General features: G+C 46.7%; 1 protein-coding gene across 3 annotated transcripts in view; it reads left to right on the top strand.

The window, feature by feature from the left end:
- Positions 1–25943, top strand: part of lrmda (leucine rich melanocyte differentiation associated) — a 1080961-nt gene that overhangs the window by 223609 nt on the left and 831409 nt on the right. The window lies entirely within an intron of this gene.

Genomic DNA, 25943 nt, shown 5'->3' with positions numbered 1-25943 from the left:
GTTATATTATGCAATTACAGTCATGACTTCACATAAAGCACATGATAAATGTTGGTATAGGAATTTCTAATGAAGAAAATTGGCACAAAGTATGGCACAGACATATTAGGGTCAAGTTATGCATGAAGTCACCTTTTTAATATAAATATAGGTTGCACTGCCAAACAGTTTATCTTTGCAAATGTTATTGGTGATGCAGTTAACTAAACACCTTATATTTGTATAGGGTCTTAAACATCAATACCCCAAGATGCTTCATACAGCATTAAGAAACAAAATATACTGAACCACGTAAGGAAATGTTACGGCAAATGATTGCTTTGGCAAGGAAAGTTTTAAGAAAGGACTTTAAAGAATGCAAGTGAGATAGAAAGGCAGAGAGGTTTACGGAGACAATTCCACAGTTTAGGGCTCTGGGAACTGAAAATATGGCCATCTGTGGTGGAGTGATTATAATTGGAGATGTTTCTCGTCACAAAGTGTTGACATCTTAGATGATTTGGGGAAATGTTCCCTTTAAGCTGCTTGGCCATGTACAGTCAGTCCCTTTAAACTGCTCTGTGTATGCGACTGTACAATAAAGTTGAAAGGAACTTTGGGCCTAAATGAATCACCCGTACACTGAGAAACAAACTTGTGGCAATGTTAGTTGGGGGGTTAAAAGAGGCTACACATCCTTCCCTAATGTTGTCATCTTTGTAAACAGTTGATGAATATTTTAAAATTGTGGCATTGCTCAACTGGGAGCCTGTGTTGGTCAGTGAGCACAGGGGTGATGGGGGAACAGAACTTGTTGCAAGTTAAGACATGGGCAGCAGATATGTCCTTGTCTACCTTGATGTTGGGATCTCCAAATGGAAGGCATGACTGCTTTGTAAGTTTAATTAATGCATATAGGTGTTGCTGCTGTTGGTAACAACTTGGTTTGTCTGAAACAGTCTAACTTTTAGATGATCTCTTCAACTGAACTGGCTAAAGTGCATATAAAAGATCTAAAAGCACTGTTAACAGAAGAACAGGGGAGTTCTCCTTTGTGTCCGCGCTGTCAAAGTAACTTCATTGAAGCCTACTTGTGACAATAAGCGATGATGATTGATTATTATTATCACTAAAACAAATTATATAGTCATTATCACATTGCTGTTTGTTAAGATCATGCTGTGTGCAAATTGGACAATGCATTTCCTGCATTTTTCTATATTGGTTAGTTGGCAGGAAACAGTGAGTAGGCGTAAATGGGTCAGTTTCTGGTTGGCGAGTCTGCTGCCTCTGTCTCTGTAGCAGGGTCCTCCCGTTCTTGGCACTTTCCCCGCCCATGCACACTGATGGTGTGCCACAGAGATCAGTGCTGAGGCCTCAAATTTTTACAATTTATATAAATAACTTGGATGAATAATAATAATGTTTATTATTGTCACAAAGAGGTTTACATTAACACTGCAATGAAGTTACTGAGAAAATCCCCGAGTCGCCACACTCTGGTGCCTGTTCGGGTGCACTGAGGGAGAATTCAGAATGTCCATAAGAAGGACATAAGCAGGGTTCTAACTCCATCTACAAGTTTGCTGACAGCCGGATTTCAAACAACGATGAATCAGAATATAGGAGGGAGATAGAGAACCTAGTCGAGTAGTGTAATAACAACAATCACTCCTGTAATGCCAGAAACACTAAAGAGCTGGTCATTGACTTCAGGAAACAAAGTACTGTATACACCCCTGTCTGCTTCAACGGGGCTGAGGTGGAGATGGTTGACAGCTTCAAAATCCTAGGTGTATACATCACCAAAACCCTGTCCTGGTCCATCCACGTCAACGCTGCAACCAAGAAATCACGACAGCACCTATACTCCCTCAGGAAACTAAAAAAGTCAGCATGTCCACACTGACTCTTACCAACTTTTGCAGGTGCACCATAGGAAGCATCCTATCTGGCTGCATGATAGCGTGGTATGGCAACTGCTTGGCCTAAGACCGCAAGAAACTACAGAGAGATGTGAACACAGCCCAGTCCATCACACAAACCTGTCTACCATCCATTGACTCTATCTAGACCTCCCGCTGCCTTGAGAAAGAGAGGGAAGCATAATCAAAGACCACTCCCACCAGCTTATTCACTCCTCCAGCTTCTCCCATCAGGCAGGAGATACAAACGTCTGAGAACATGCAAGAACAGACTCAAAAACAGTTTCTTCCCTGCTGTTACCAGACTCCTAAATGACTCTCTTATGGACTGATCTGATTAATACAACACTCTTGTATGCTTCACTTGTTGCTGGTGTCTATGTATTTATATTGTGTACCTTATATTGCCCGATTACATATTTTCGTTTCATGTACTAAATGATATGTTTGAGCTGCACGCAGAAAAATACTTTTCACTGTACCTCTGTACACGTGACAATAAACCAATCCAATCCAATCCAAGTTGTGAGTCGGCAAAGATCTGACAAATGGGATATAATGTGGGAATGTGAAATTGTCAATTTTGGAAGTAAGAATAAAAACAAAAGCATATTATCTAAATGGCGAGAGATGCAGAGGGATCTGGGAGTCCTAGTGCACAAATCACAAAAGGTTGCTGTGCAAGTATATTAGGAAAGCTAATAGAACATTATCATTTATTGTGGGAAAATTGAATACAAAAGAAGACTGGTTATGCTTCAGGTGTACGTGGTCTCAGGCATACATTTTTCTAAAATATAAATTTAGAGGACGCAATTCATTTTTCCAATTAAGAGGCAATTTAGTGTGACCAATCCGCCTACCCTGCACATCTTTGAGTTGTGGGCCGAAACCTACGCAAACACCGGGAGAATGTGCAAACTCCACATGGACAGTGACCCAGAGCCAGGATCGAACCTGGGACCTCGCCGCCATGAGGCAGCAGTGCTGTCCACTGCGCCACCATGCTGCCCACGGTCTCAGTCATACATGAGACCACATCTGAAGTACTATGTACAGTATTAGTCTCCTTATTTAAAGAAGGATGTAAATGTATTAGAAGCAGTTCAGAGAAGGTTTCCTAGACAAATACCTGGAACAGGAGATTTGCCTTTGAGGAAAGATTGGACAGGCTTGGTTTGTATCCACTGGAGTGTAAGAGGTGAATTGATTAAATTATATAAGACCTGGGGGGTCTTGACTGGGTGGATGTGGAAAGGATTTTTCCTCTTGTGGGAAAATCTAGAACTAGGGGTTACTGTTTAAAAATTAGTTGTCACCCATTTTAGATAAGGAGAATTTTTGTTCTCTGAGGATGATGGGTCTTTGGAACTCTCATCCTCAAAAGGCAGTGGAAGCAGTCTCGCCCTACATCATCCCCCGTTTAGTTGGCATGTGATTTAATAGTGTGCGTGATCAGAAACCATGTATATACATGTAACATAAAAGTTAAAAAGGCTAAAATGCATAACTAGTTACATGTTAAGCTGTTGTAGTTGCTGCATTGCGTCTCCTTTTACCTCCACTGCCCTCCACCAACTTTTTTTGTTGTAGAAGGATGAGATTTGAAAGCCAGTTTGTGGTCATTTAGTCCTGGAAACTTGTGTTTGGTTTGCTCAGGTGTCCTGAGCATGTGCTTATGTGGTTGGTGGGACTGTAGTCTTTCTCAAGTCAGTGTAGACACTTTGAGCATTCCGCCAGTGTCTTTCTGAGACTGATGACTTAATGAGCGTAGCATCAATGTATTTAGTGGCCGCAGGGCTCGTTGCATTGTATTACGAAACCCTGTGCTAATGCATGGTCAATTCTAACCCCACTTGACCCGGAGTCACAACACAAGTGCAATTAGTTTTTATATTCATACTCGCCATTTTGGTCTAGTTAAATTGACGACAGTCACCAGGTTTGTAAAATATATAGATATTATACACAGACAGATGGGAGTGGTTGAAATGTGAAGAAAATATAATAAAATAAAAGTATAAAGGATCTTTGATACAGATGAAAGTCTTCCAGTTCTTTCTAAAGGTTAGGCCTTCAGTTGGGTATTGCAATTTTCCTACAACTTGTAATGATCTACACTGCAGACTCACAAAGGCAGCAGAGAGGGAGAGAAACACAGCCCCGCTCCCTTCGAGGCTTTAGAGGCTTCTGGCAAGTTCTCTCCAAAAGAATGACCTGTTGGGAAACAATTGCTGACTGTGGTCAGGCAAAACACTGTCCCTGGCCACCCCACCGGTTGCCAGTTAGCCATTCGAACCAGACCAATGCCCATGTGTTCTAGTATTTAAACGTGCAGCAGTAATATATCTTTAATGGGAAACTTTAGGGCCCAATCTTTCACAGAAAACAAGTTCGTAGTACGTTTTCATTTTATCAGTCTGGGTAAGAAAACTGTTGCAATGTTTTGCTCAGAACCATGCTGAATTGGCCATGCTAAATTGCCTCATAGTGTCCAAAGGTTAGGTGAGATTGCTGGGTTATGGGGATAGGGTGGAGGTGTTGCCTTGGGTACGGTGCTCTTTAAGGAGACTCAATGGGCCGAATGGCCTCCTTCTGCATTGTAAATTCTATGATCCTCTAAGAACTTGCTCTAAAACCAGTTTGTAAGATTCACTTGGTGCTGATGATTCTAGATTCTCCTCTCCAAAATATAAAACCTAGGAACACACTGTCCTAGCAAGCACTCTTCTACTTAAAGGCACATTCTGATTATGGCTCCACGCACTAAAAATAATAAAATAAAAGACCAAAGAACAAAGAAAAGTACAGCACAAGAATTGGCCCTTCGGCCCTCCAAAGCCTGTGTTTACCATGCTGCCTGTCTAACCTAAAATGGGAGCAAAGGCAATAAATAAAAATAACTTTTACAGTTTGCCTCTGCAGGAATCTGTATGTCCACTGGTGTAGGGGACGTGTGTCAGAGGCCAGATGATTGGAGTGCCGTGGCATATGTTGCTGCTGGTTCCGAAAACTGTGCACTGTAGATGTTCCGCTGCGGGACATACTTGCCATCTTGTTCTCGCCGCATGTGGTCTGAATCCTTGATATTTGAGCAGTTGGGCATAGAACATAGAACAGTACAGCACAGAACAGGCCCTTCGGCCCTCGATGTTGTGCCAAGCAATGATCACCCTACTTAAACCCACGTAACCCGTATACCCGTAACCCAACAATCCCCCCATTAACCTTACACTACGGGCAATTTAGCATGGCCAATCCACCTAACCCGCACATCTTTGGACTGTGGGAGGAAACCGGAGCACCCGGAGGAAACCCACGCACACACGGGGAGGACGTGCAGACTCCACACAGCCAGTGACCCAGCCGGGAATCGAACCTGGGACCCTGGAGCTGTGAAGCATTGATGCTAACCACCATGCTACCGTGAGGCCCCTTGATCATAGTTCATTTTATTAGTCAATTGGTGTTGCGTGATGGCATCATTCACATTAGTTTTGAATTTGGGCTGCAGAAGAGTCTTAGCAGTAGGAATCATGTTCCTGGTGCACCTGGAAAAGAGTCATTGTGGTCCGGACCTATCATGGAAGATTTCAGAGGCTGAGGAGTGCACCATAGTAGTCTCTGCAATCCCGTGCTCATTTCCCTGGAAGATGCTTAGTGAGCATACTGCCTGTTCCGCCAGACTGTTTGACTGTGGGCATAGGGGGCTGCTCGTGAAGTGTGTAAAGTTTCCAATTGGTGAATCAGACCAATTGGTGAACATTGTCCGTCATTAGTATCTCTGGGATACAGTGTGCGGAGAAGTCTTGATCTTGATGACTGTTATTTATCATGTTTGTAGTTGAGTTGAAACAACCTGGAATAAAAATCACCTAAGACTAAATGTCGTTACCATTCCTTTCAAAACTGTCAGTTGCTGTGAATGACCACGGGAAATCGAGGACTTTATGCAAGTATAGGGGTTCTTTTGCTTTCTGTGGATGTGGTTTGAGAGCATTGCATGGTGCACATCTGGAAACTTTCCTTTCCATGTCTGCTCACAAGGACGATCACTACAGTGATTTTTGGCCCTGTACCTAGTTGCTTTGCACCCAGGGTGTCCCTGGTGAAATTGTTAGGAGCAGTACCTCTGTAGAGAAGTAGGGATGACAAATTTCTGGCCATGCAGTATCAGTCCATCCTGTACAATAAATTAACCTCTGATGGCGAAGAATATGCAGAGCTTGTGGCGAAGCTCCTTTGAGGACTCTGGCCAGCCCCTCATGACATTGTGTCATTGTCTGCATGTGATATCTGCCTGTAAGGCATCTTTGATTTTGTGGATTCCATTGAGAGGCAGTACCTCTATTGTCATGATGTCCATGTCTTCATGATTACCTGTCTTGAAGTGGGGAAGGCGGCTCTGGAGAGAGCATCGACTAAGTACAACGCTGAGATTTTGTAACATTGCAGCTTTAGCATCATGTCTTGCCGCCATCCAGACACAGTGTGAAGATAGTTATGTGTGACTGATGATCCATTTCAACAGTGCAGGTGACCATATTTGAAGTAATTACATTTCTGATGAGTGAAGACTTAAAGCAAAGAGTTAAAGCATCTTTAAAGCAAGGACTTAAAGCAAGTAAGGAAATGAATGCAATAGTGAGGAAGGATATTAGCTCTGACAATGTGGAATCTGTGTGAGTAGAGTAGAGAAACACCAAGGGGCAAAAAACATTAGTGGACACCTTCTATAGACCCCAAACTGCTGTGATGATGTTGGGAATGGCATTGAACAGAAAATCGGAGACATTTGCAATAAAGGAACATCTGTAATTATGAGTGATTTTAATCTGCATATTGATTGGGCAAATAAAATTAGCCACAATAATGTAGACGAGGAATACCTGGTGTGTATACTGGATGGTTTTCTGGACCAATACGTTGAGGAACCAACTAGAGAGCTGGCCATCCTAGACTGGGTACATTGTAATGAGAATGGAATCATTGACAATCTAGTTGTGCGAGACTCCTTGGGGATGAGCGACCATAATATAATAGAATCTTTCATCAAGATGGAGAGTGAAGTAGTTAATTCTGAGACTATGGTCCTGAATCTTAAAGGAAACTACGATGATTTGAGGTGAGAGTTGGCTATGATTGATTGGGAAACATTACTTGAAGGGATGACAGTGGATAGGCAATGGCAAACATCAAGAAGCACATGGGGAAACTGCAACAATTGTTTATTCCTGTCTGGCACAAAATTAAAACTGCAAAGGTGACCAATCCATGGCTTACAAGGGAAATTAGAGACAGTATTCAATTCAAGGAAGAAGTATACAAATTGGCCAAGAAAACAATAGGTCTGAGGATTGGGAGTAGTTTAGAAGTCAGCAAAGAAAGAGCAAGGGATTGATTAAGAAGGGGCAAAAAAGTATAAAAGTAAGCTTGCAGGGAACATAAAAACTGAATGTAAAAGGTTCTATAGGTACATGAAGAGGAAAAGATTGGTGAGGGCAAATGTAAATCCCTTACAGTGAGAAACAGGGGAATGTATAATAAGTGACAACAAAATGACTGAGTGACTAAACACATAGTTTGGTTCTGTCTTCACAAATGAGAACACAAATCAGATATCAGAAACATTGGGGAACACAGGACTTAGTGAGAGGGAGGATGTGAAGGAGGTCAATATTAGTAGAGAAATAGTGTTGGGGAAATTGATGAGATTGAAGGCCTGATGATCTGCATCCCAAAGAGGAAGTGACTAGAAATAGGAAATGCATTGGTAGTCATCCACAGGATCCTATACACTCTGGAACAGTTCCTACAGATTGGAAGGTAACTAATGTCACTCCACTGTTTAAAAAGGGCGAAAACATGGAATTAAAGACCAGTAAGCCTGATGTTGGTAGTGGGCAAAATTCTTTAATCCATTATCAAAGATTTTATAGCAGAGCACTTAGAAAATAGTGGCAGAATCAGACAATCAGGATTTATGAAGGTGAAATCATGCTTGACAAATCTACTGTAATACTTCGAGGATGCGTAAAGTTGACAAGGGGGAGCCAGTGGATCTGGTACATTTGAACTTTCAGAAAGCTTTTGATAAAGTCCCGCATAAGAGAATAGTGTGTAAAATTAAAGCACACGGGATTACGGGTAGCATATTGAGATGAATAGAAAACTGGTTGGCAGACAGGAAACAAAGAGTAAGAATTAATGGGAACTAATGGGAATCAAATTGGCAGACAGTGACTAGTAAGGTTCAATGCTAGGGCCCCAGCTATTCACAATATATAAGACCATAAGACAGAGGAGCGAAATTAGGCCACTCGGCCCATCGAGACTGCTCCGCCATTCAATCATGGCTGATATTTTTCTCATCCCTATTCTCCTGCCTTCTCCCCATAACCCCTGATCCCCTTATTAATCAAGAATCTATCTATCTCTTTCTTAAAGACACTCAGTGATTTTGCCTCCACAGCCTTCTGCGGCAAAGTGCTCCACAGATTCACCACCCTCTGGTGAATTAGATGAGGGAACAAAAGTTGGGTGGGAGGGTGAGTTGTGAAGAGAATGCAGAGGTCCTTCAATGGATTTGGACAAGTTGAGTGAGTGGACAAATGAATGGCAGATGCAGTATGATTTTGAAAAATATGAAGTTATTCACTTGGATAGCAAAAACGAGAAGGCAGACTATTATCTGAATGGTCATAAATTAGGAGAGAGGAATGTGCAATGAGACCTGGGTGTCCTTGTACACCAGTCACTGAAGCTAAGCATGCAGGTACAGCAGGTGATAAAGAAGGCACTGTGTGTTTGCATTCATAGCGAGAAGATTCAAGCACAGGACCAGGGATGTCTTGCTGAAACTTTACCTTGGTAAGGCCACACCTGCAATATTGTGTGCATTTGTGGTCTCCTTAACTGAGGAAGGATGTTCTTGCTCTAGAGGGAATGCAATAAAGTTTTACTAGACTGATTCCTGGGACTAACGTATGAGGACATATTGAATGGGTTTGGATTGAATTCGCTGGTATTCAGAAGAATGAGGGGGATCTCATCGAAACCTATAAAATTCTAACAGGACTGGAAAGTGTAGATACAGGAAGGATGTTCCTAATGGTGGGTGTCAGTCTGGGTAGACCATTTAGGACAGAGATGAGGAGAAATTTCTTCACCCAGAGAGTGGACAGCCTGTGTAATTTGTTACCACAGGAAGTAGTTGAGGCCAATACATATTGCATGTTTTCAAGCAGCAATTAGATCATTCACTTAGGGTGAAGGAGAGCAAATATTTGGGGGGAAAGCGAGATTAGGCTATTGAGTTGGATGATCAGCCATGATCATAATGAATGGTGGAGCAGGCTTGAGGGGTCGAATAGAGAATAACCAGTCTCGATGTCAATGAGGCCCCATGAAGCAAAGGCTATTGGTCTGCCGTTCGGTACTTAGACTGTTCCAAAGTCTGTGCTGCAATGTTTCTGCTCATTTAAGTAAAGAATCATCAGAATTCACATCAGAGGATTGTGGAACCAGTGGGGCTGTGAGTGCCTGTTTGAGTCTGCTGAAGCCCGCTGTGTGGTGCTCTTGCCTGCACCATTTGCCCTCCTGTTGGAGAAGTTAATGAAGAAGTCTAGTGACCTCACTTTAACATGGAATGAACTTGGAAAGATAATTTCTCATACCAAGAAAGGATTCTAGAGCATGCTTATCCATAGGAATGGCCATCTGTCATATAGTTATTGTTTTGTTTGGATCAGGCTGTGAATAGATGACCTACGTAAGTAAACTGGTTGACCCTGAATCTGTATTTTGCGGGGCGAAGCTTCAGCTGCATGTTCCTGATTTGGTCAATGACGAGGTGACTTGGATCATGTTCTTGCATAGTTTGACCCCAAAACAGGTGGTGATCTCATAAGGCGTACAAAGAAAACAATAGTTGCCTACCAGAGACATGAATGTAATTAGTTTTGAAGATTGTTCAACAGGATCTGCCAGAACCTGCATTATGCATCGATGATGTTGAACACTGTGGCGTTTGGCATAACATAACATGAGAACTTGGAGCAGGAGTAGGCCATCTGACCCTTCGAGCCTGCTCTGCCATTCAGCTCCACTCACCCACCAGCTCACCATAACCTGCTTCACTGGGCAGGGAATTCCACAGATTCACGAACCTTCGGGTGAAGAAGTTCCTCCCCAACTTAGTCCTAAATCATTTTTCTACTTCCGATCGGCGAGCGGAGCGGTCGCAAGGAGGGGGGCTCCCGCAGGTCGTCGAGGTCGGGGCCTTTTTTCGGGAGGTCTCCGCAGCGGGAAGAGCAGGGAAGGGGAAGATACAAACCCCCCCCCCCCCCCCCCCCCCCCGTGAAATTGGTGGCAGGGGAACCTCGGCGGCGGAGCGATCCGGCGGCGGCAGGTCCACCCCCCCCACCCCCCCACCGGCACCAGAGCGAATGCCCGGAGCGGCAGTGGCCCGGACCGAAGCGGGGCTGAGCCTGCGGAGAGGTGGGAATGGAGGAGCGACCAGCGACCCAACCATCCCCACCGGGAGAGCGCGGGGGACGAGGAGCGGCGATCCGGACGGAGCAGCGGGAACCGGCCCAACACTCTTTTCCCCCTCCCCCCCCCCCCCCCAAACCGGCAGTGACCACCACGAGGAAGGAACAAAGGGACTCCGGATCAGAAGCCCCTCTCTCTCTCTCTCTTTCTCTCTCTCTCTCTACCCCGGGTGAGTGAGGGAAAAGGAAGAAAAAAGAACTTTTACAAAAACAAAACTCTGAAAAGAAAAATGTCAAAGAGAGGGGAGGGGGGAGAAATATATTATTTTCTCTCTTTTTGCACTCTTTTCCCCCACCCAAAACAAGCCCACCTGAGAAGAGTTTTATAAAAGAGAAAAAATAAAGTGGTGAAGGAAAGAAGGGAGGAGAGAAGAAAAAGGGAAGAAACAAAAAAAAAAATAGGGTGCGGAAAAGGGGGGAGAAGAAAAGAAGAAAGGGAAGGGGGAAAAAAATGCCAGAAGGGAGCCAAAGCAGAGGGAAGGGGGAGAAAAAATGCCAGAAGGGAGCCAAAGCAGAGGGAGGAGAGGCAGCAGAGGCAGACGGGGCAATGGGCGAGCCAGCTCAGGTGAGCGAATCAAATCACAAAGCGCCGGAACGGAAGTATCGCCGCATCAAAAAGAGCTGGACAGACAGGTGCCCTCTCCCTTGGGGCCAGGGGGGAGCTGGGACTGGAAGGCAGCCTTTACCGAGGTGCTGAGGGAGCATTATATATTTTCTGAATATATGTATCTCTGGCAAGGGCACCTTCTGTTGCCCTGAGAAGATGTGGGTATTAGTGATGGTACTCCGACAATTTTTAACCAGTGACACTAAAAGAACAGTGAGATATGCCCAAGTTAGGCTAGAGTTTGACTTGGAGGGCAACTTGTAGATGATGGTGTTGCCAAGCAGCTCTTGCCCATCTTCTCTTTGGTGGAGATCACATGTTTGGGAAATGTTGAATTTGCAACCATGGTAAGCATGTGCTGGAGGGAGTGTATTTTTAAACTGGTAGATGAAGTGCCAAACAAGGAGGCTGCTTTATCTAGTGGTTTGAGGGTTATAGCTGCACCCATCCAGGCAAGTGTATTTTATCATACTTCTGAATTGTGCCTTTTTAAATGGTGAAGAGACTTGCAAAGTCAGCCACTCATCACAGAATATCCAACCTATTAGTCACAATACTTATGTGGATAGTCCAATTGAGTTTCTGATCCACTGTGTGTCCTCAGATGATGTGATAGGAGTTTAGCAATATATTTGAATTTCAAGGATAGGTTGCTAGGCTCACTTTTGTTTGGAAATGATCATTGCTCTGAGTTCACAAGGTGCAAAAGTTACTAGCATTAACCTGGATGTTGTCCAGGTCTTACTGCATGTAGATCAGGACTACTTCATTATGTGAGAAATGTTAAATGATGCTGAACATTGCAATCATCAGTGGACAGCTCTATTCTGATCCTGTGGTGGAGGGAAAGTCATTGAGGAAGTGGCTGAAGATAAATGGAAACAAGAACGCGACTTTGAGAAAATCCTCCAGTGCTGCCCTAGGGTGATTAGTCTCTAATATATGCAACTATTATCCTTTGCGCCAGGTGGAACAGCGACTAATGGAATTTTTTCCTTGTTCCCACTGAGTTCATTATTACTAGAGCTTCTTAGCTGCTGTCTTGAGGCCAAAGCAGTAGATCACAGCTTACAGTTGAAACCCAACTCCTGTGTTATCTGTCATTTGACTCGTGTGCTTCTGACTTGATTATTTCAATGCACTCCTGGTTGGTGTCCTACACTCTACCCTTTAGGTCATCCAAAGCTCTGCTACCCATGTCTTAACTGGCATGAAGTCCCATTCTCCTATCCCCCAATGCTTCTAACACTAACCTACATTAGCTCCTGGTCAGTCAACATTTTTGATTTTAAAGTTCATATCCTTGGTTTCAAATCCCACCATGGTCTCCTCCCTCCATTGCTTCATAATCTCCTCAAGCCCTGCTATCTTCCAAGACATCTGTGCTCCATAATTTTTGCCTCTTGAGCAACCACATTTTAAGCATCCACCATTGATGGGCGCGTCATCAGTTGTCTCGGTCCAATGCTCTGGTGTACTTTTGCTACACCACTCCAGTTCTCTACCTGTCTTGCCTATTAAAACATTTCTTGAACCGTGCTACATATTATTGAATAATCTTCTGATTAAATTAGCGCCAAACTTTAAGACATTCACTACTGTTGAATATTGGGACTCATAGGAAGTCCTGACATGTGTACATCCATTGTACTTAGCTGCGAATTTCAAACTTCAGATGAGCAACTGTTTGCTGCCTGGACGCTTGGCTGTGGAAGCTTCCAATATTGATAGATATTGTAGACCTGAGCTAAACGCCCTGAATCTGCTCAGTGATTTACTCCAGAATACCTGCACTGTTAATTACAGTCATAGCACCTGTGTTGAAAGTGATTAACAGCAGATGTTGTTTTGAGGAAAACCTCAAAATCAATGAAAATTTAAAGTTCTGAGCAATTTACACCCTGCTCACCCATCCATACTCCTGACCCACCCACCCATACTCCTGACCCACCCCACTGGTGAGCACTCCTTTTCAGTTGTTAATACTTCCTGTAGTAAACAATGCACTCAGAATCCTTATATATTTGGCAACAGCAGTGTTCACTTATAATTTTTATAATCCCGAGAGAAACCAATAACTTTTAGAAAGAGATATGAATTCCCAGTGACCAACGCAGTGGATTGCATGACAAGATTTCACTTTTGTTTTAGGAAATATTTTATTGAGGTGTTTATCATTTTAACAATTTTAAACATCAAATTTCAATAAAAACAAAACCACAATAATATACCGGACAACCCCCTCGGGCACAAACCCCCGCCAACGTGGCTTACACAAACAGTGCCACCTTCGCCAACCACCTCCCCTTTCACCCCTCCCTCCACCCCGCTCCCTGCTGACAGCTTAATTTTTCTCAAAGAAATCGATGAATGGCTGCCACCTCCAAGCAAACCCCTGCAACGAACCCCTCAAGGTGAATTTAGCTTTTTCGAGCCGAAGAAACCCCGCCATGTCACTAACCCACAACCCCGACTTCGGGGGCTCCAAATTAGAGAGGAGAAGGCTGAGAGGTGACTTAATAGAGACATATAAGATAGAGGGTTAGATAGGGTGGACAGTGAGAGTCTCTTTCCTCGGATTATGATGACCAACACGAGGGGACATAGCTTTAAATTAAGGGGTGGGAGATATAGGACACATGTCAGAGGCAGTTTCTTTACTCAGAGAGTAGTAGGGGTGTGGAACGCCCTGCCTGCAACAGTAGTAGACTCGCCAACTTTAAGGGCATTTAAGTGGTCACTGGATAGACATATGGATGAAAATGGAATAGTGTAGGTCAGATAGGCTTCAGATGGTTTCACAGGTCGGCGCAACATCGAGGGCCGAAGGGCCCGTACTGCGCTGTAATGTTCTATGTTCTATCCTTCCACCCTAGTAAGGTCAGTCTCCGGGCCACCAAAGGCCAGGACATCAGCCTCTCTTGCCTCCTGGGCTGCCGAGTCTTCCGACACACTGAAGATCGCCACCTCTCGGCACCACCCTCATTTGTAGTGCCTCTGACATGACGTCAGCAAACCCCTGCCAGAAACCCCTCAGCCTTGGACATGCCCAAAATATACGGACATGGTTCGCAGGACCCCTCTGCACAGTGCCACACCTATCCTCCATCTCCTCAAAGAACCTACTCATCTGGGACCCAGTCATGTGTGGACCACCGTAGATTGTATCAGGCTGAGCCTGGCGCACGATGAGGACGCATTAACACTCCTCCGGGCCTCCCACCGTAACCTAGTCTCCAACTCCCCACCCAGCTCTTCTTCCACTTTCTCTTCACCTCCCCTATCGGGGCTCCCTCCCACTCCATACGCTCTTTATAGATCTCTGAGACCTTCTCCGCTCCTACTCCTGTTCTAGACACCACCTTATCCTGTAGCTCCTGGGGCAGCAGGTACTGGAAGGTCGAAACCTGCTTCTGCACACAATCCTTCACCTGCAGGTAACGGAACCCATTTCCCCCTGGTAACTCAAACTCCTCCTCCAGGCTCAGGACCCCCCCCCCCCCCCCCCCCCCCCCCCCCGGAGCGAACCAATGATTGTCACATATCGGCGCCCACACCGATGCCCCCTCTAATCCCATGTGCTGCCTCCACTGTCCCCATACCCTCAGGGCTGCCACTGCTACCGGGCTTGTGGAGTACCGAGCCGATGAGAATAGCAGAGGTGCCATGAATAATGCCCCCAAACGTGTCCTTACATGCGGCCACCTTCACCCGTTCCCATACCGACCCCTCCCCCTCCACCTACTTCCTGACCATCACAATATTCGCCGCCCAATAATAGTTGATGAAATTCAGGAGGGCCAAGCCCCCTGCCCCATTCCCCTGCTCCAGCAGCGCCTTACTCACCTAACCTAACATTACCCCACCTAACCTTTTTGGGCACGAAGGGCAATTTATCACGGCCAATCCACCTAACCTGCACATCTTTGGACTGTGGGAGGAAACCGAAGCACCCGGAGGAAACCCACACAGACATGGGGAGAACGTGCCGAGTCCGCACAGGCAGTGACCCAAGCTGGGAATCGAACCTGGGACCCTGGCACTGAGAAGCCACAGTGCTAACCACTGTGATTACATGCAGGGAAGCACTGGCAAATAAAGTTTTAAACTGTTCAAACTTAAAAGTAATTTGAAGACTAAACATGGCGAGTTTGAGGACAAACCTCTATATTTATTTCAACGGATGCAGTGAGATCTTAAATCATCTGAGGAAGCCATTATCGGAATGTAACATTAAATAAAAAAGCATGTGAGATCGTTAGGACCAAGCAGGGCTTACCTGTCACATTAAATGTAAGTGAAAATGGGTGGGTCGCGAAGGTCGGCCAGTGTGGGCCCCGAAAGATGGCCAGTTGGTAAAAATGGGTCCCGGGCAAAAATGTTTGAAAAACACTGCATTATACCCCACTGTCAGTGGAAATGTAGTTTGTGTTTAAAAATCCCCAAGTTCCTCCCAGCTTGAAAAGCATTCCTTCTTCCTGCCCCACGAGGGAGAATGTTTCAGTGACCTTTCAACAAAATCCCCTTCATTCCATTTTCTAAGCGTTTTTGAATGGACTTCCAGAAGCAAGGCAACCACTGACAACTCCTTCATCTTTAACTTTTCACAAGTTTAATTCCTTCAAACAGGGCATCTGTCCTCACCAGCACTCTGCTTGAAGTTAACTTGAAAACAGTTTATTTTCCCTCTGCTTATTGTGCAACCTCTTCCTCCGATCTCTGGCTGACTGAGAGTCTGCATGGCGCAAGAACTGCAGTTCCTCGGTTTATTCAGGTGTTAAAATATGCACCTGACGACTTCCGGTTGAGGCTATGTGGAGCTAAGTCGCACGTGCGGCAGCTCCCGCTAGAAACTGACTTTTGGGCTCTTTTTAAGGCCCCCAACGGTTCTTTCTCAACGAGTCCCAGTGTGGGAAGGGGACAGCAATATTCTCCCGGCATTGGGTGGATTGGACCAGGAGTGGAGCGGCGAAAAAAGTAGAATTGGAGCAGAGAAAGGTGCAAGGGAGGGAGACCTAGATGGCGGTGGGTGGAGACCAGGCAGCGTGGGCGCAGTGGTCACAGGAGCAGGAGTTTCTCCAGCGCTGCTTCACGGAGTTCAAGGCAGAGCTGCTGGAGCCGATGAAGGCGTCAATTGACAAGCTGCTTGAGACCCAGACGGCCCAAGGGGCAGCGATCCGGGAGGTCCGACAAAAGGTCTCGGAGAATGAGGACGAGATCTTGGGCCTGGTGGTGAAGGTGGAGGCGCACGAGGCGCTCCATAAGAAATGGCAGGTGAAGTTCGAGGACATGGAGAACCACTCGAGAAGAAAGAATCTGCGGATTCTGGGTCTCCCGGAGGGGCTGGAAGGATTGGATGTGGCTGCCTACGTCGTCACCATGTTGAACACGCTGATGGGCGTGGAGGCCTTCCAGGGGCCCCTGGAGCTGGAGGAGGCCATCGAGTGCTGGCGAGGAGACCCAAGCCCAGCGAGCCGCTGCGGACGGTGCTGGTGCAGTTCCACCGGTTCGCGGACAGAGAATGTGTGTTAAGGTGGGCCAAGAAAGAGTGGAGCAGCATGTGGGAGAACGCTGAGGTCCAGATTTATCAGGACTGGGGCACGGAGGTGTGTAAGAAGTGGGTCAGGTACAATCGGGCTAAGGCGGTGCTGCACCGGAGAGGGTTGACGTTTGGCATGTTGCAGCCTGTGCGACTGTGGGTCACCTACAGGGACCGTCACCATTATTTCGAGACGCTGGAGGAGGTGTGGACCTTTATTCAGGCCGAACAGCTGGACTTGGATTGAGGGCCGGGAACGAGGGGACGCTGAGGGGGGATGGTTGGGACTGTTGTGTTGTGGGGGGAATTTGTGGTTAGTTTGGGCAATGTTTCTTCTCTGCCTGTTGGGTGGGTTTGGCGGGGGGGGCAGGTAAAAGCCTGTGGGCGTCGGTGGCTGGAAATGGGGATGGGTCCGGAGCCAGGGGAATTGGGACTGGGCCTGGAAAGGGAGCTATGCCAGAGGGGGCGGGGTTGGGTGGGTGGAAAGCGGAGGCTTTTTCCCGCGCTGAGGGTGGAAAGGGGCGGGGCCGGTGCTGTTAAGCGCAGGCTTTTTCCCGCACTGAGAGTGGAAGGGGCAGCCCCCTGATCCGGCTGATAACCTGGAACGTAAGAGGCCTGAACGGGCCGGTCAAACGGGCCCGTGTGTTCGCGCACCTGAAGGGGCTGAAGGCAGATGTGGTCATGCTCCAGGAAACACATCTGTGGGTGGCAGATCAGGTAAGGCTGAGAAAGGGGTGGGTAGGGCAGGTGTTCCATTCGGGGCTGGATTCAAAAAATCGGGTCGTGGCGATTTTGGTGGGGAAGCGGGTGTCGTTTGAGGCGTTGAGCATCGTGGCAGACAATGGAGGTAGGTATGTGATGGTGAGTGGTAAGCTGCAGGGGGTGCGGGTGGTCTTGGTAAATGTATATGCCCTGAATTGGGAGGATGCGGGGTTCATGCGGTGCATGTTGGGCCAGATCCCGGACTTGGAGACAGGGGGCTTGATAATGGGTGGGGACTTCAACATGGTGCTGGATCCGGCATTGGATCGCTCTAGGTCTAGGACGGGCAGGAGGCCGGCGGCGGCTAAGGTGCTGAGGGGGTTTATGGACCAGATTGGAGGAGTGGATCCGTGGAGGTTTGCGAGGCCGGGGGCCAAGGAATTCTCATTACTCTCCCATGTTCATAAGGCCTACTCTCGGATTGACTTTTTTGTAATGAGTAGGGCGCTGATTGCGAGGGTGGAGGACACGGAGTATTCGGCGATAGCCATCTCTGACCATGCCCCACATTGTGTGGATCTCGAGCTGGGGGAGGAGAAGGACCAGCTCCCGCTGTGGTGCTTGGAGGTGGATTTGTTGGCGGACGAAGAGGTGAGCGGGCGGTTCCGGGGGTGTACAGAGAGATACCTGGACGCCAATGATAATGGGGAGGTGCAGATAGGGGTGGTCTGGGAGGTGCTGGAGGCGGTGGTCAGGGGAGAGCTGATCTCCATCAGGGCCCACAAAGAGGGGAAGGAGAGGAGAGAGGGGGAGATGGTAAGGGTGAATAGGATGTACTCCGAGGCACCTGAGGAGGGATTACTTGAGGAGCGGCGCAGCTTCCAGGCCGAGTTTGACCTGTTGACCACCAGGAAGGTGGAGGTGCAATGGAGGAAGTCGCAAGGGGCGGTGTACGAGTACGGAGATAAGGCTAGCCGGATGCTGGCACACCAGCTTTGGAAGTGGGAGGCAGCGAGGGAGATCGGGGGAGTGAGGGAGGGAGGGGGGAGCATGGTGCGAAGTGCGGTGGGTATTAATGGGGTCTTCAGGGACTTCTACGAGGGACTGTATTGGTCTGAGCCCCCATCGGAGGAGGGGGGGGAGGGTCGCTTTCTGGACCGGCTGAGGTTCCCGAGGGTAGAGAGGGGGCAGGTGGCGGGGCTGGGGGCGCCGGTTGGGTTGGAGGAATTGGTCAAAGGACTAGGGAGCATGGAGGCGGGGAAGGCACCGGGGCCAGATGGGTTCCTGGTGGAATTCTATAGGAAGTACGTGGACCTGTTGGGCCCGCTGCTGGTAAGGACTTTCAACGAGGCAAGGGAGGAGGGGGGGTCCTGCCCCTGATGATGTCTAGGGCATTGATTTCTCTAATTCTGAAGCGGGACAAGGACCCCTTACAATGTGGGTCGTATAGGTCGATTTCACTCCTCAATGTAGATGTGATACTACTAGCAAAGATATTGGCCATGAGGATCAAGGACTGTGTTCCGGGGGTCATGCACGAGGATCAGACTGGTTTTGTGAAAGTGAGGCAGTTGAATACCAACGTACGTAGGCTCCTGAATGTAATTATGATGCCGGCAGTGGAGGGGGAGGCGGAGATAGTGGCGGCTATGGACACGGAGGCCTTTGATAGGGTGGAGTGGGGGTACCTGTGGGATGTTGAGGAGGTTTGGGTTCGGGGAGGGGTTCGTCAGCTGTGTGAGGCTGCTGTACGAGGCCCCGGTGGCGAGTTTGGCCACGAACAGGAGGTGGTCGGAATATTTCCAGGTATACCGAGGAACGAGGCAGGGGTGTCCTCTATTCCCCTTGCTCTTTGCGCTGGCGATTGAGCCCCTGGCCACGGCTTTGAGGAAGTCTAGGAACTGGAGGAGGTTGTGGGGGGGGGGGGAAGAAAAACACCGGGTATCGTTGTATGCGGACGATCTGCTATTGTATGTGGCGGACCTGGTGGGGGAATGCCGAAGGTGATGAGGATCCTTTGGGAGTTTGGGGATTTCTCCGGGTATAAGCTCAACATGGGGAAGAGCGAGCTGTTCATGGTGCACCAGGGAGACCAGGAGAGGGGGATTGGTGAGCTTCCGCTAAAAAAGGCAGAAAGGATTTTTAGATACCTGGTGGTTCAGGTGGCTAGAAGCTGGGGGGGCCCTGCATAAGCTCAACTTAACGAGGCTGGTGGAGCAAATGGAGGAGGAGTTCAAAAGGTGGGATATGGTGCCGCTCTCCCTGGCGGGTAGGGTGCAGTCGGTTAAAGTGACGGTGCTCCCGATGTTTTTGTTTTTGTTTCAATGCCTCCCCATTCTGATCCCCAAGGCCTTCTTTAAGCGGGTTAATAGGAGTATTATGAGGTTCGTGTGGGCGAAGAAGACCCCTAGGGTGAGAAGGGTGTTTCTGGAGTGGAGCAGGGACAGGGAGGGGCCGGCGTTGCCTAACCTCTGCGGGAACTATTGGGCTGCCAACGTGGCGATGGTACACAAGTGGGTAATGGAGGGGGAGGGGGCGGCATGGAAGAGGTTGGAGATGGCGTCCTGTGTGGGCACGAGCCTGGGGGCGCTGGTGACGACACCGCTGCCGCTCCCTCCGACGAGGTACACTATGAGCCCGGTGGTGCTGGCGACCCTCAAAATCTGGGGGCAATGGAGATGCCACAGGGGGGAGGTGGGGGCTTGGGTGTGGTCCCCGATACGGGACAACCATTGGTTTATCCCGGGGGAAATGGATGGGGGATTCCGGAGCTGGTACAGGGCAGGTATTAGGAGGATGGGGGACCTGTTCACTGATGGGAAGTTTGCGAGCCTTGGGGAGCTGGAGGAGAAATTCAGGCTCCACCCTGGAACTGCCTTCAGATACATGCAGGTAAGGGCGTTTGTTAGGCGTCAGATGGTGGAGTTTTCGCTGCTGCCGGCGCGCAGGGTCCAGGACAGGGTGCTTTCGGGGGTTTGGGTTGGAGGGGGTAGGATCTCGGCAACTTATCAGGTGATGCAGGAGGAGGCCTCGGTGGAGGAGTTAAAAGGTAAGTGGGAGGAGGAGCTGGGGGAGGAGATCGACGAGGGTATGTGGGCGGATGCCCTGGGAAGGGTAAGCTCTTCCTCCTCTTGCGCGAGGCTCAGCCTGATACACTTTAACGTGCTGCACAGGGCGCACATGACCGGGGCAAGGCTGAGCCTGTTTTTTGGGACTGAGGACAGATGTATGAGGTGTTCTGGGAGTCCAGCAAACCACACCCACATGTTCTGGCATGCCCAGAGTTGGAGGAGTTCTGGAGGGGCGTAGCGAGGACGGTGTCAAGGGTAGTGAATTCCAGGGTTAAGCCAAGCTGGGGGCTCGCAATATTTGGGGTGTCAGGTGAGCCGGGTGTGCAGGAGGCGAAAGAGGCCGGTATTCTGGCCTTTGCGTCCCTGGCAGCCCGGCGAAGGATTCTGCTTCAGTGGAAGGATGCGAGGCCCCCAAGCGTGGAATCCTGGCTTAACGACATGGCAGGGTTTATTAAATTGGAGGGGGTGGAATTTGCCTTAAGGGGATCTGTGCAAGGGTTCTTCAGGCGGTGGCAGCTGTTCCTAGACTTCCTAGCGGAGCGGTAGGAGATGGTCAGCAGCAGCAGCAACCCGGGCGGGGGGGATGTTCGTGTTTGGTTGGGGATTTACTATTGTTTACTGGTTAGCGTTTATTTGTTTATCTATGGACTTTCGTTCTTGTTGTTTTATTATTTGTGTAAAGGGGGGTTCTATTTTTCCTTTCTGTTATTTGTAATATGTGAAAAGTTTGAAGAAAAATTATTTAAAAAAAAAAAAATATGCACCTGACTTTCAATAAGTATTGTCTTTGACCCTTCTCTCCATGGCAACCTGGTCACATGGGCCTGTCTTCAAACTAAATTTTATCTCTAATTAGCTAGTTTAAAATGGAACTATTTGAAAAGTTCAGAGTTCACACAATCTGTTTGGTAAACAATTTTTAAAAAATCTATGCACTCAGAAACTTGATGCATTTGGGAACAGCAGTGCCCACTTAAATAAATTAAACACATAATTTAAAAAATGCACACAATCCTAATACATTTGACCATTTCTTTCATCAAAAGGACTTTTTAAATTCAATTCAAAACATTTTCACATTTTCTTACATTACATTAAAGGTTCTGAAAGCTCATAAAAGCAATAAGAAGTCTTTGAAAGATTAAAAATAATTAAGTACTTTGGAAACTACTCATCAGAAGATTGAAAAGCTATTTGACCTTCAGGTGCCTTTCCTTTAGTGCTTACATGTTATACGGCGTGGCCTCCGTGATTCTGCACTTTGTCAGTGCTCCGCATGGCTGCTTTCATCAATGGCTGAATCCTGCAGTAGTAGCTGGAAACTCTAAATATCCAGAGGAAAAAGCAACGGCCACAGTTTTAATTATGATCAGTGGCAGGGCAGCACGGTGGTGCAGTGGTCAGCATTGCTACCTCCGTGATCCCAGGTTCGATCCTGGCTCTGGGTCACTGTCCATGTGGAGTTTGCACATTCTCCCCGAGTTTGCATGGGTTTCGCCCCCGCAACCCAAAGATGTGCAGGGTAGGTGGTTTGGCCAAGCTAAATTGCCCCTTAATTAGAAAAAATGAATTGGGTATTCTAAATTTATTTTAAGAAATGATCAGTGGCGTACACCTCAGCAACACTGCTGATCGTAAGCTAAGTGGCAATATCTCCTGTGTCTTGGTGTCAGATTTTGTTTTTTAATGCTCCTGTGGAATACCTTGGGACATTTTATTACTTTAAAGGCACTATATAAATACAAGTCTTTATTGTTGTGGTCCCTGTTTGGACCAAGGCTACCATTAGGTCTGGAGAGAATGATCATGGCAGAATCTAATCTGAATATCTGTGAGTTGGTTATGGGTGAGTAAGTGCTTCTTAATGTCACTGTTGATGGCTCTTTCCATCACTTTCCAGATGATTGAGGGCAGGTTAATGGGCTGGTAATTGACCAGGTTAGACATTTCCCATTTGTTTGAGAATAGGAAATACCAGGCAATCTTCCACATTGTCGGGTAGACTACAGTGTTGAAGTGTACTGGAATAACTTGGTTAGAGCCGTAGCTCGTTGTGGAGCACAGGCCTTAATCACTGCAGCCAGAAGTTGTTGGGGCTTGTAGAATTTATCATAGAATTTACAGGGCAGAAGGAGGCCATACGACCCATCGAGTCTGCACCGGCTCTTGGAAAATGCACCCTACCCAAGGTCAACACCTCCGCCCTATCCCCATAACCCAGTAACCCCACCCAACACTGAGGGCAATTTTGGACACTAAGGGCAATTTATCATGGCCAATAGACCTAACCTGCACATCTTTGGACTGTGGGAGAAAACCGGAGCACCCGGAGGAAACCCATGCGCACACGGGGAGGATGTGCAGACTCCGCACAGACAGTGACCCAAGCCGGAATCGAACCTGGGACCCTGGAGTTGTGAAGCAATTGTGCTATCCGCAATGCTACCGTGCTGCCCACTATTGCTTTGCAATATCCAGTATACTTAGTCGTTTAGAATTTACAGCGCAGAAGGAGGCCATTTGGCCCATAAGGTCAGCACTGGCCCTTGGAAAGAGCACCCCACTTAAGCTCAAACCTCCACCCTAGCCCCGTAACCCAGTAACCCCACCTAACCTTTTGGACACGACGGGGCAAGTTAACAGTCAATCCACCTAACCTGCAGATCAGAGAATAGAATCATAGAATTTACAGTGTAGAAGGAGGCCATTTGGCCCATTGAGTCTGCACCGGCCCTTAGAAGAGCACCCTACGTAAGCCCACACCTTTACCCTATCCCAATAACCCAGTAACCTCACCCAATCGTTTTGGACACTGAGGGTAATTTAGCATGGCCAATCCATGATTCTATGAAAACATTAGCTTCAAGCATCGAATTCAGCCTTCTGTGAGAGCTTCCATTTCCAACTGAGCATGGCTATGATTGTAACTGCTCACCAGCTGCTGCTCCTACAGCACAGAGCTAACCCTACTAATATATTGTATTTCCCCTTTTGATCTCATTCTATCCTAACAACTCGCCTTCGAAGCCATGCTTTTAATATTTAAGTATGACATGCATTCTTATGTCTCCACTTTGAACTCTTCTGTAGTTTTAATATTTACAATTCTATGCAACTATTGTTCTGTACTTCAGTATGTACCTGTGTATCCTGCTGCTGAGCTAATTTGCATATCAAAACCCTTGTGGCAGCTGCACTCATCAATTATCTTTTCTCCAATTCTTGAAACTTTATTTTATCCACTTCTTAAATCTTTATTTTCTTGACATCTGCACTATAAATTGTTGATCCCTTCATTGTTGGTTTATCTTGCGCAGCTGTACTGATGAGTGCAAGCTGACCAGCTTCAATAGTATAAATCTTCTTTCAAGTTTGATGGTATTATGAGAAATGTGTTAATATCTTCCATTTATATAATGCTTTTACATTGAGACAATGTTCAAAATGTTTTGTCGGATGCACAAAAATTGAGACAAAAATTAACACTGGGCCAAAGAAGACTAGGGATTCTATGATTATAAGATTATAAAACGACATTACAATGGGTGACCAAAAACATGAATGAAATTAAAATGAAAATCGCTTATTGTCACGAGTAGGCTTCAATGAAGTTACTGTGAAAAGCCCCTAGTCGCCACATTCCGGTGCCTGTCCGGGGAGGCTGATACGGGAATCAAACCGTGCTGCTGGTCTGCTTGGTCTGCTTTAAAAGCCAACGATTTAGCCCAGTGAGCAGAGTTTAGAAGAGTCTTAAAAGGACAGGAGAGAATTAGAGATGTAGAGCAGTTAAGAGGATGAATCCTAGAGCTTTGGTCATATTTGCTAAACGTTGAGGTGTCAATGCTGGGGTGAATGAGTTGCACAAGGTGGAAGAGTTGGAGGAACTTGCATGGTTGTTGGGCTAGAAGAGGCTAATAAATTGGGAGGGGTGAGACATTTTAAAATTCAAGATATTGCGGGACTGCTGGTGTTACTCTGAAAATCCGAAGGATTAGAATTTAATTTAGCACAATTTTTACAAAATGTGATTTGAAATTTCGTTTTGGATGTCTGAATATTCAAACGATAGGGTTTGATAGTAAGTTTCAGCTTTGTTAGGAACCTCCTCCTTCCCCCAATGGAACATGCCTATTTATATATGTTCAATACGGTATAGAAAACATGAGTTTTTAAGTAAGATTTTTGAAACTAATGCTTGAAAGGATTGAGTACAGGCTGCACTTTTGATTTAAAGGTAGAATATATTGAGCAGTAAAATTATTTGCTATTTCTTCCCCATTAACTCTGATTTTGTGGTAGTAACAACAGCAAAAATGTCAGTGTTCACTGTCACTACTTCACTGAAACTGGCAGCAACTTCTTAGGCCCATATATGCACTGAATAACATGTAAATTAAGACTTTGTTGTCATGACTCTACTCCTTCACCAGAGTCCATGCTATTGAGAATCACTAGACTGCCATCAATGATCAATGTGTAAATTGAATGAGGCTTCTAATGGTGCGTTAATATTATAATTACTCCTAACACCCTCACTGGCCCTGAAAATGCAATTTTATATTTGTGGACTGCCAGATGTTTCGATCACAAAATCTGCATGTTTATAGACTACTTCTTAGTCTGTTTATCACTTTAGCTTCTATCTGAATCAAATTATCCTCTGAATCAAATTATCATGTACTTCACTATCTAAAATTTTAAAAGTTGTGCTTTTTAATTCCTGCAACAAATATTAAAGTAAAATACTGCAGTAACTTGAAATCAGAAATAAAAACAGAAAATGCTAGAAATATTAAGGAGTTCAGGGAACATCTTTGGAGAGAAAAACACCTCTTATGAAAGTACTCATGTATCCTTTTACTTCCTGGTTTGCTGTCTGTGCAAATACTTCAACGTGTTGGGCTGCTTACCTTGATTGCTGACACGGTCTGGAGGTACCCGCAACTTGTTTTTATTCATTTACGGGATGTGGGCATTGCAGTTAGGCTAGCATTTATTGGCCAGCCCCAGTTACCCTTCAGAAGGTCGTGGTGAGCTGGTTTCTTGAACTGCTGCAGTCCCAGAGGTGTAGGTACACCTACAGTGCTGTTTTACTGAGGGAGTTCCAGAATTTTGCCCCAGTGACAGTGAAGGAATGGCAATATATTTCGAAGTCAGGGTGGTGAGTGACTTGAAGGGAAATCTCCAGGTGATCGGGTTCCCAGGTATCTACTGATCTTGTCCTTCTATATGGTAGTAGTCGTGGGTTTGGATGCTGCTGTCTGAGGAACTTTGGCAAGTTACTGCAGTGCATCTTGCAGATGGTGCACATGGATGCCTGTTCGCTGGTGGTGGAGGTTTTGAATGTTTGTGGAAGGAGGAGAAATCAAGCAGGCTGCTTTGTCCTGGGTGATGTCTAGCTTCTTGAGTGTTGTTGGAGCTGCTCTCATCCAGGCAAGGAGAGAGTATTCCATTACACTCCTGACTTGTGCCTTGTAGATGGTGGACAGTCTTTGGGGGTCAGTAGGTGAGTTACTCGTCATAGAATTCTCAGCTTTTGACCTGCCCTGGTAGCCACAGTATTAATGT

Source organism: Scyliorhinus canicula, chromosome 22 (assembly GCF_902713615.1).
Source record: "Scyliorhinus canicula chromosome 22, sScyCan1.1, whole genome shotgun sequence".
NCBI lineage: Eukaryota > Metazoa > Chordata > Chondrichthyes > Carcharhiniformes > Scyliorhinidae > Scyliorhinus > Scyliorhinus canicula.
The sequence above is the reverse complement of the archived record's forward strand: the minus strand, read 5'-3'. Positions and strand labels throughout refer to the sequence as shown.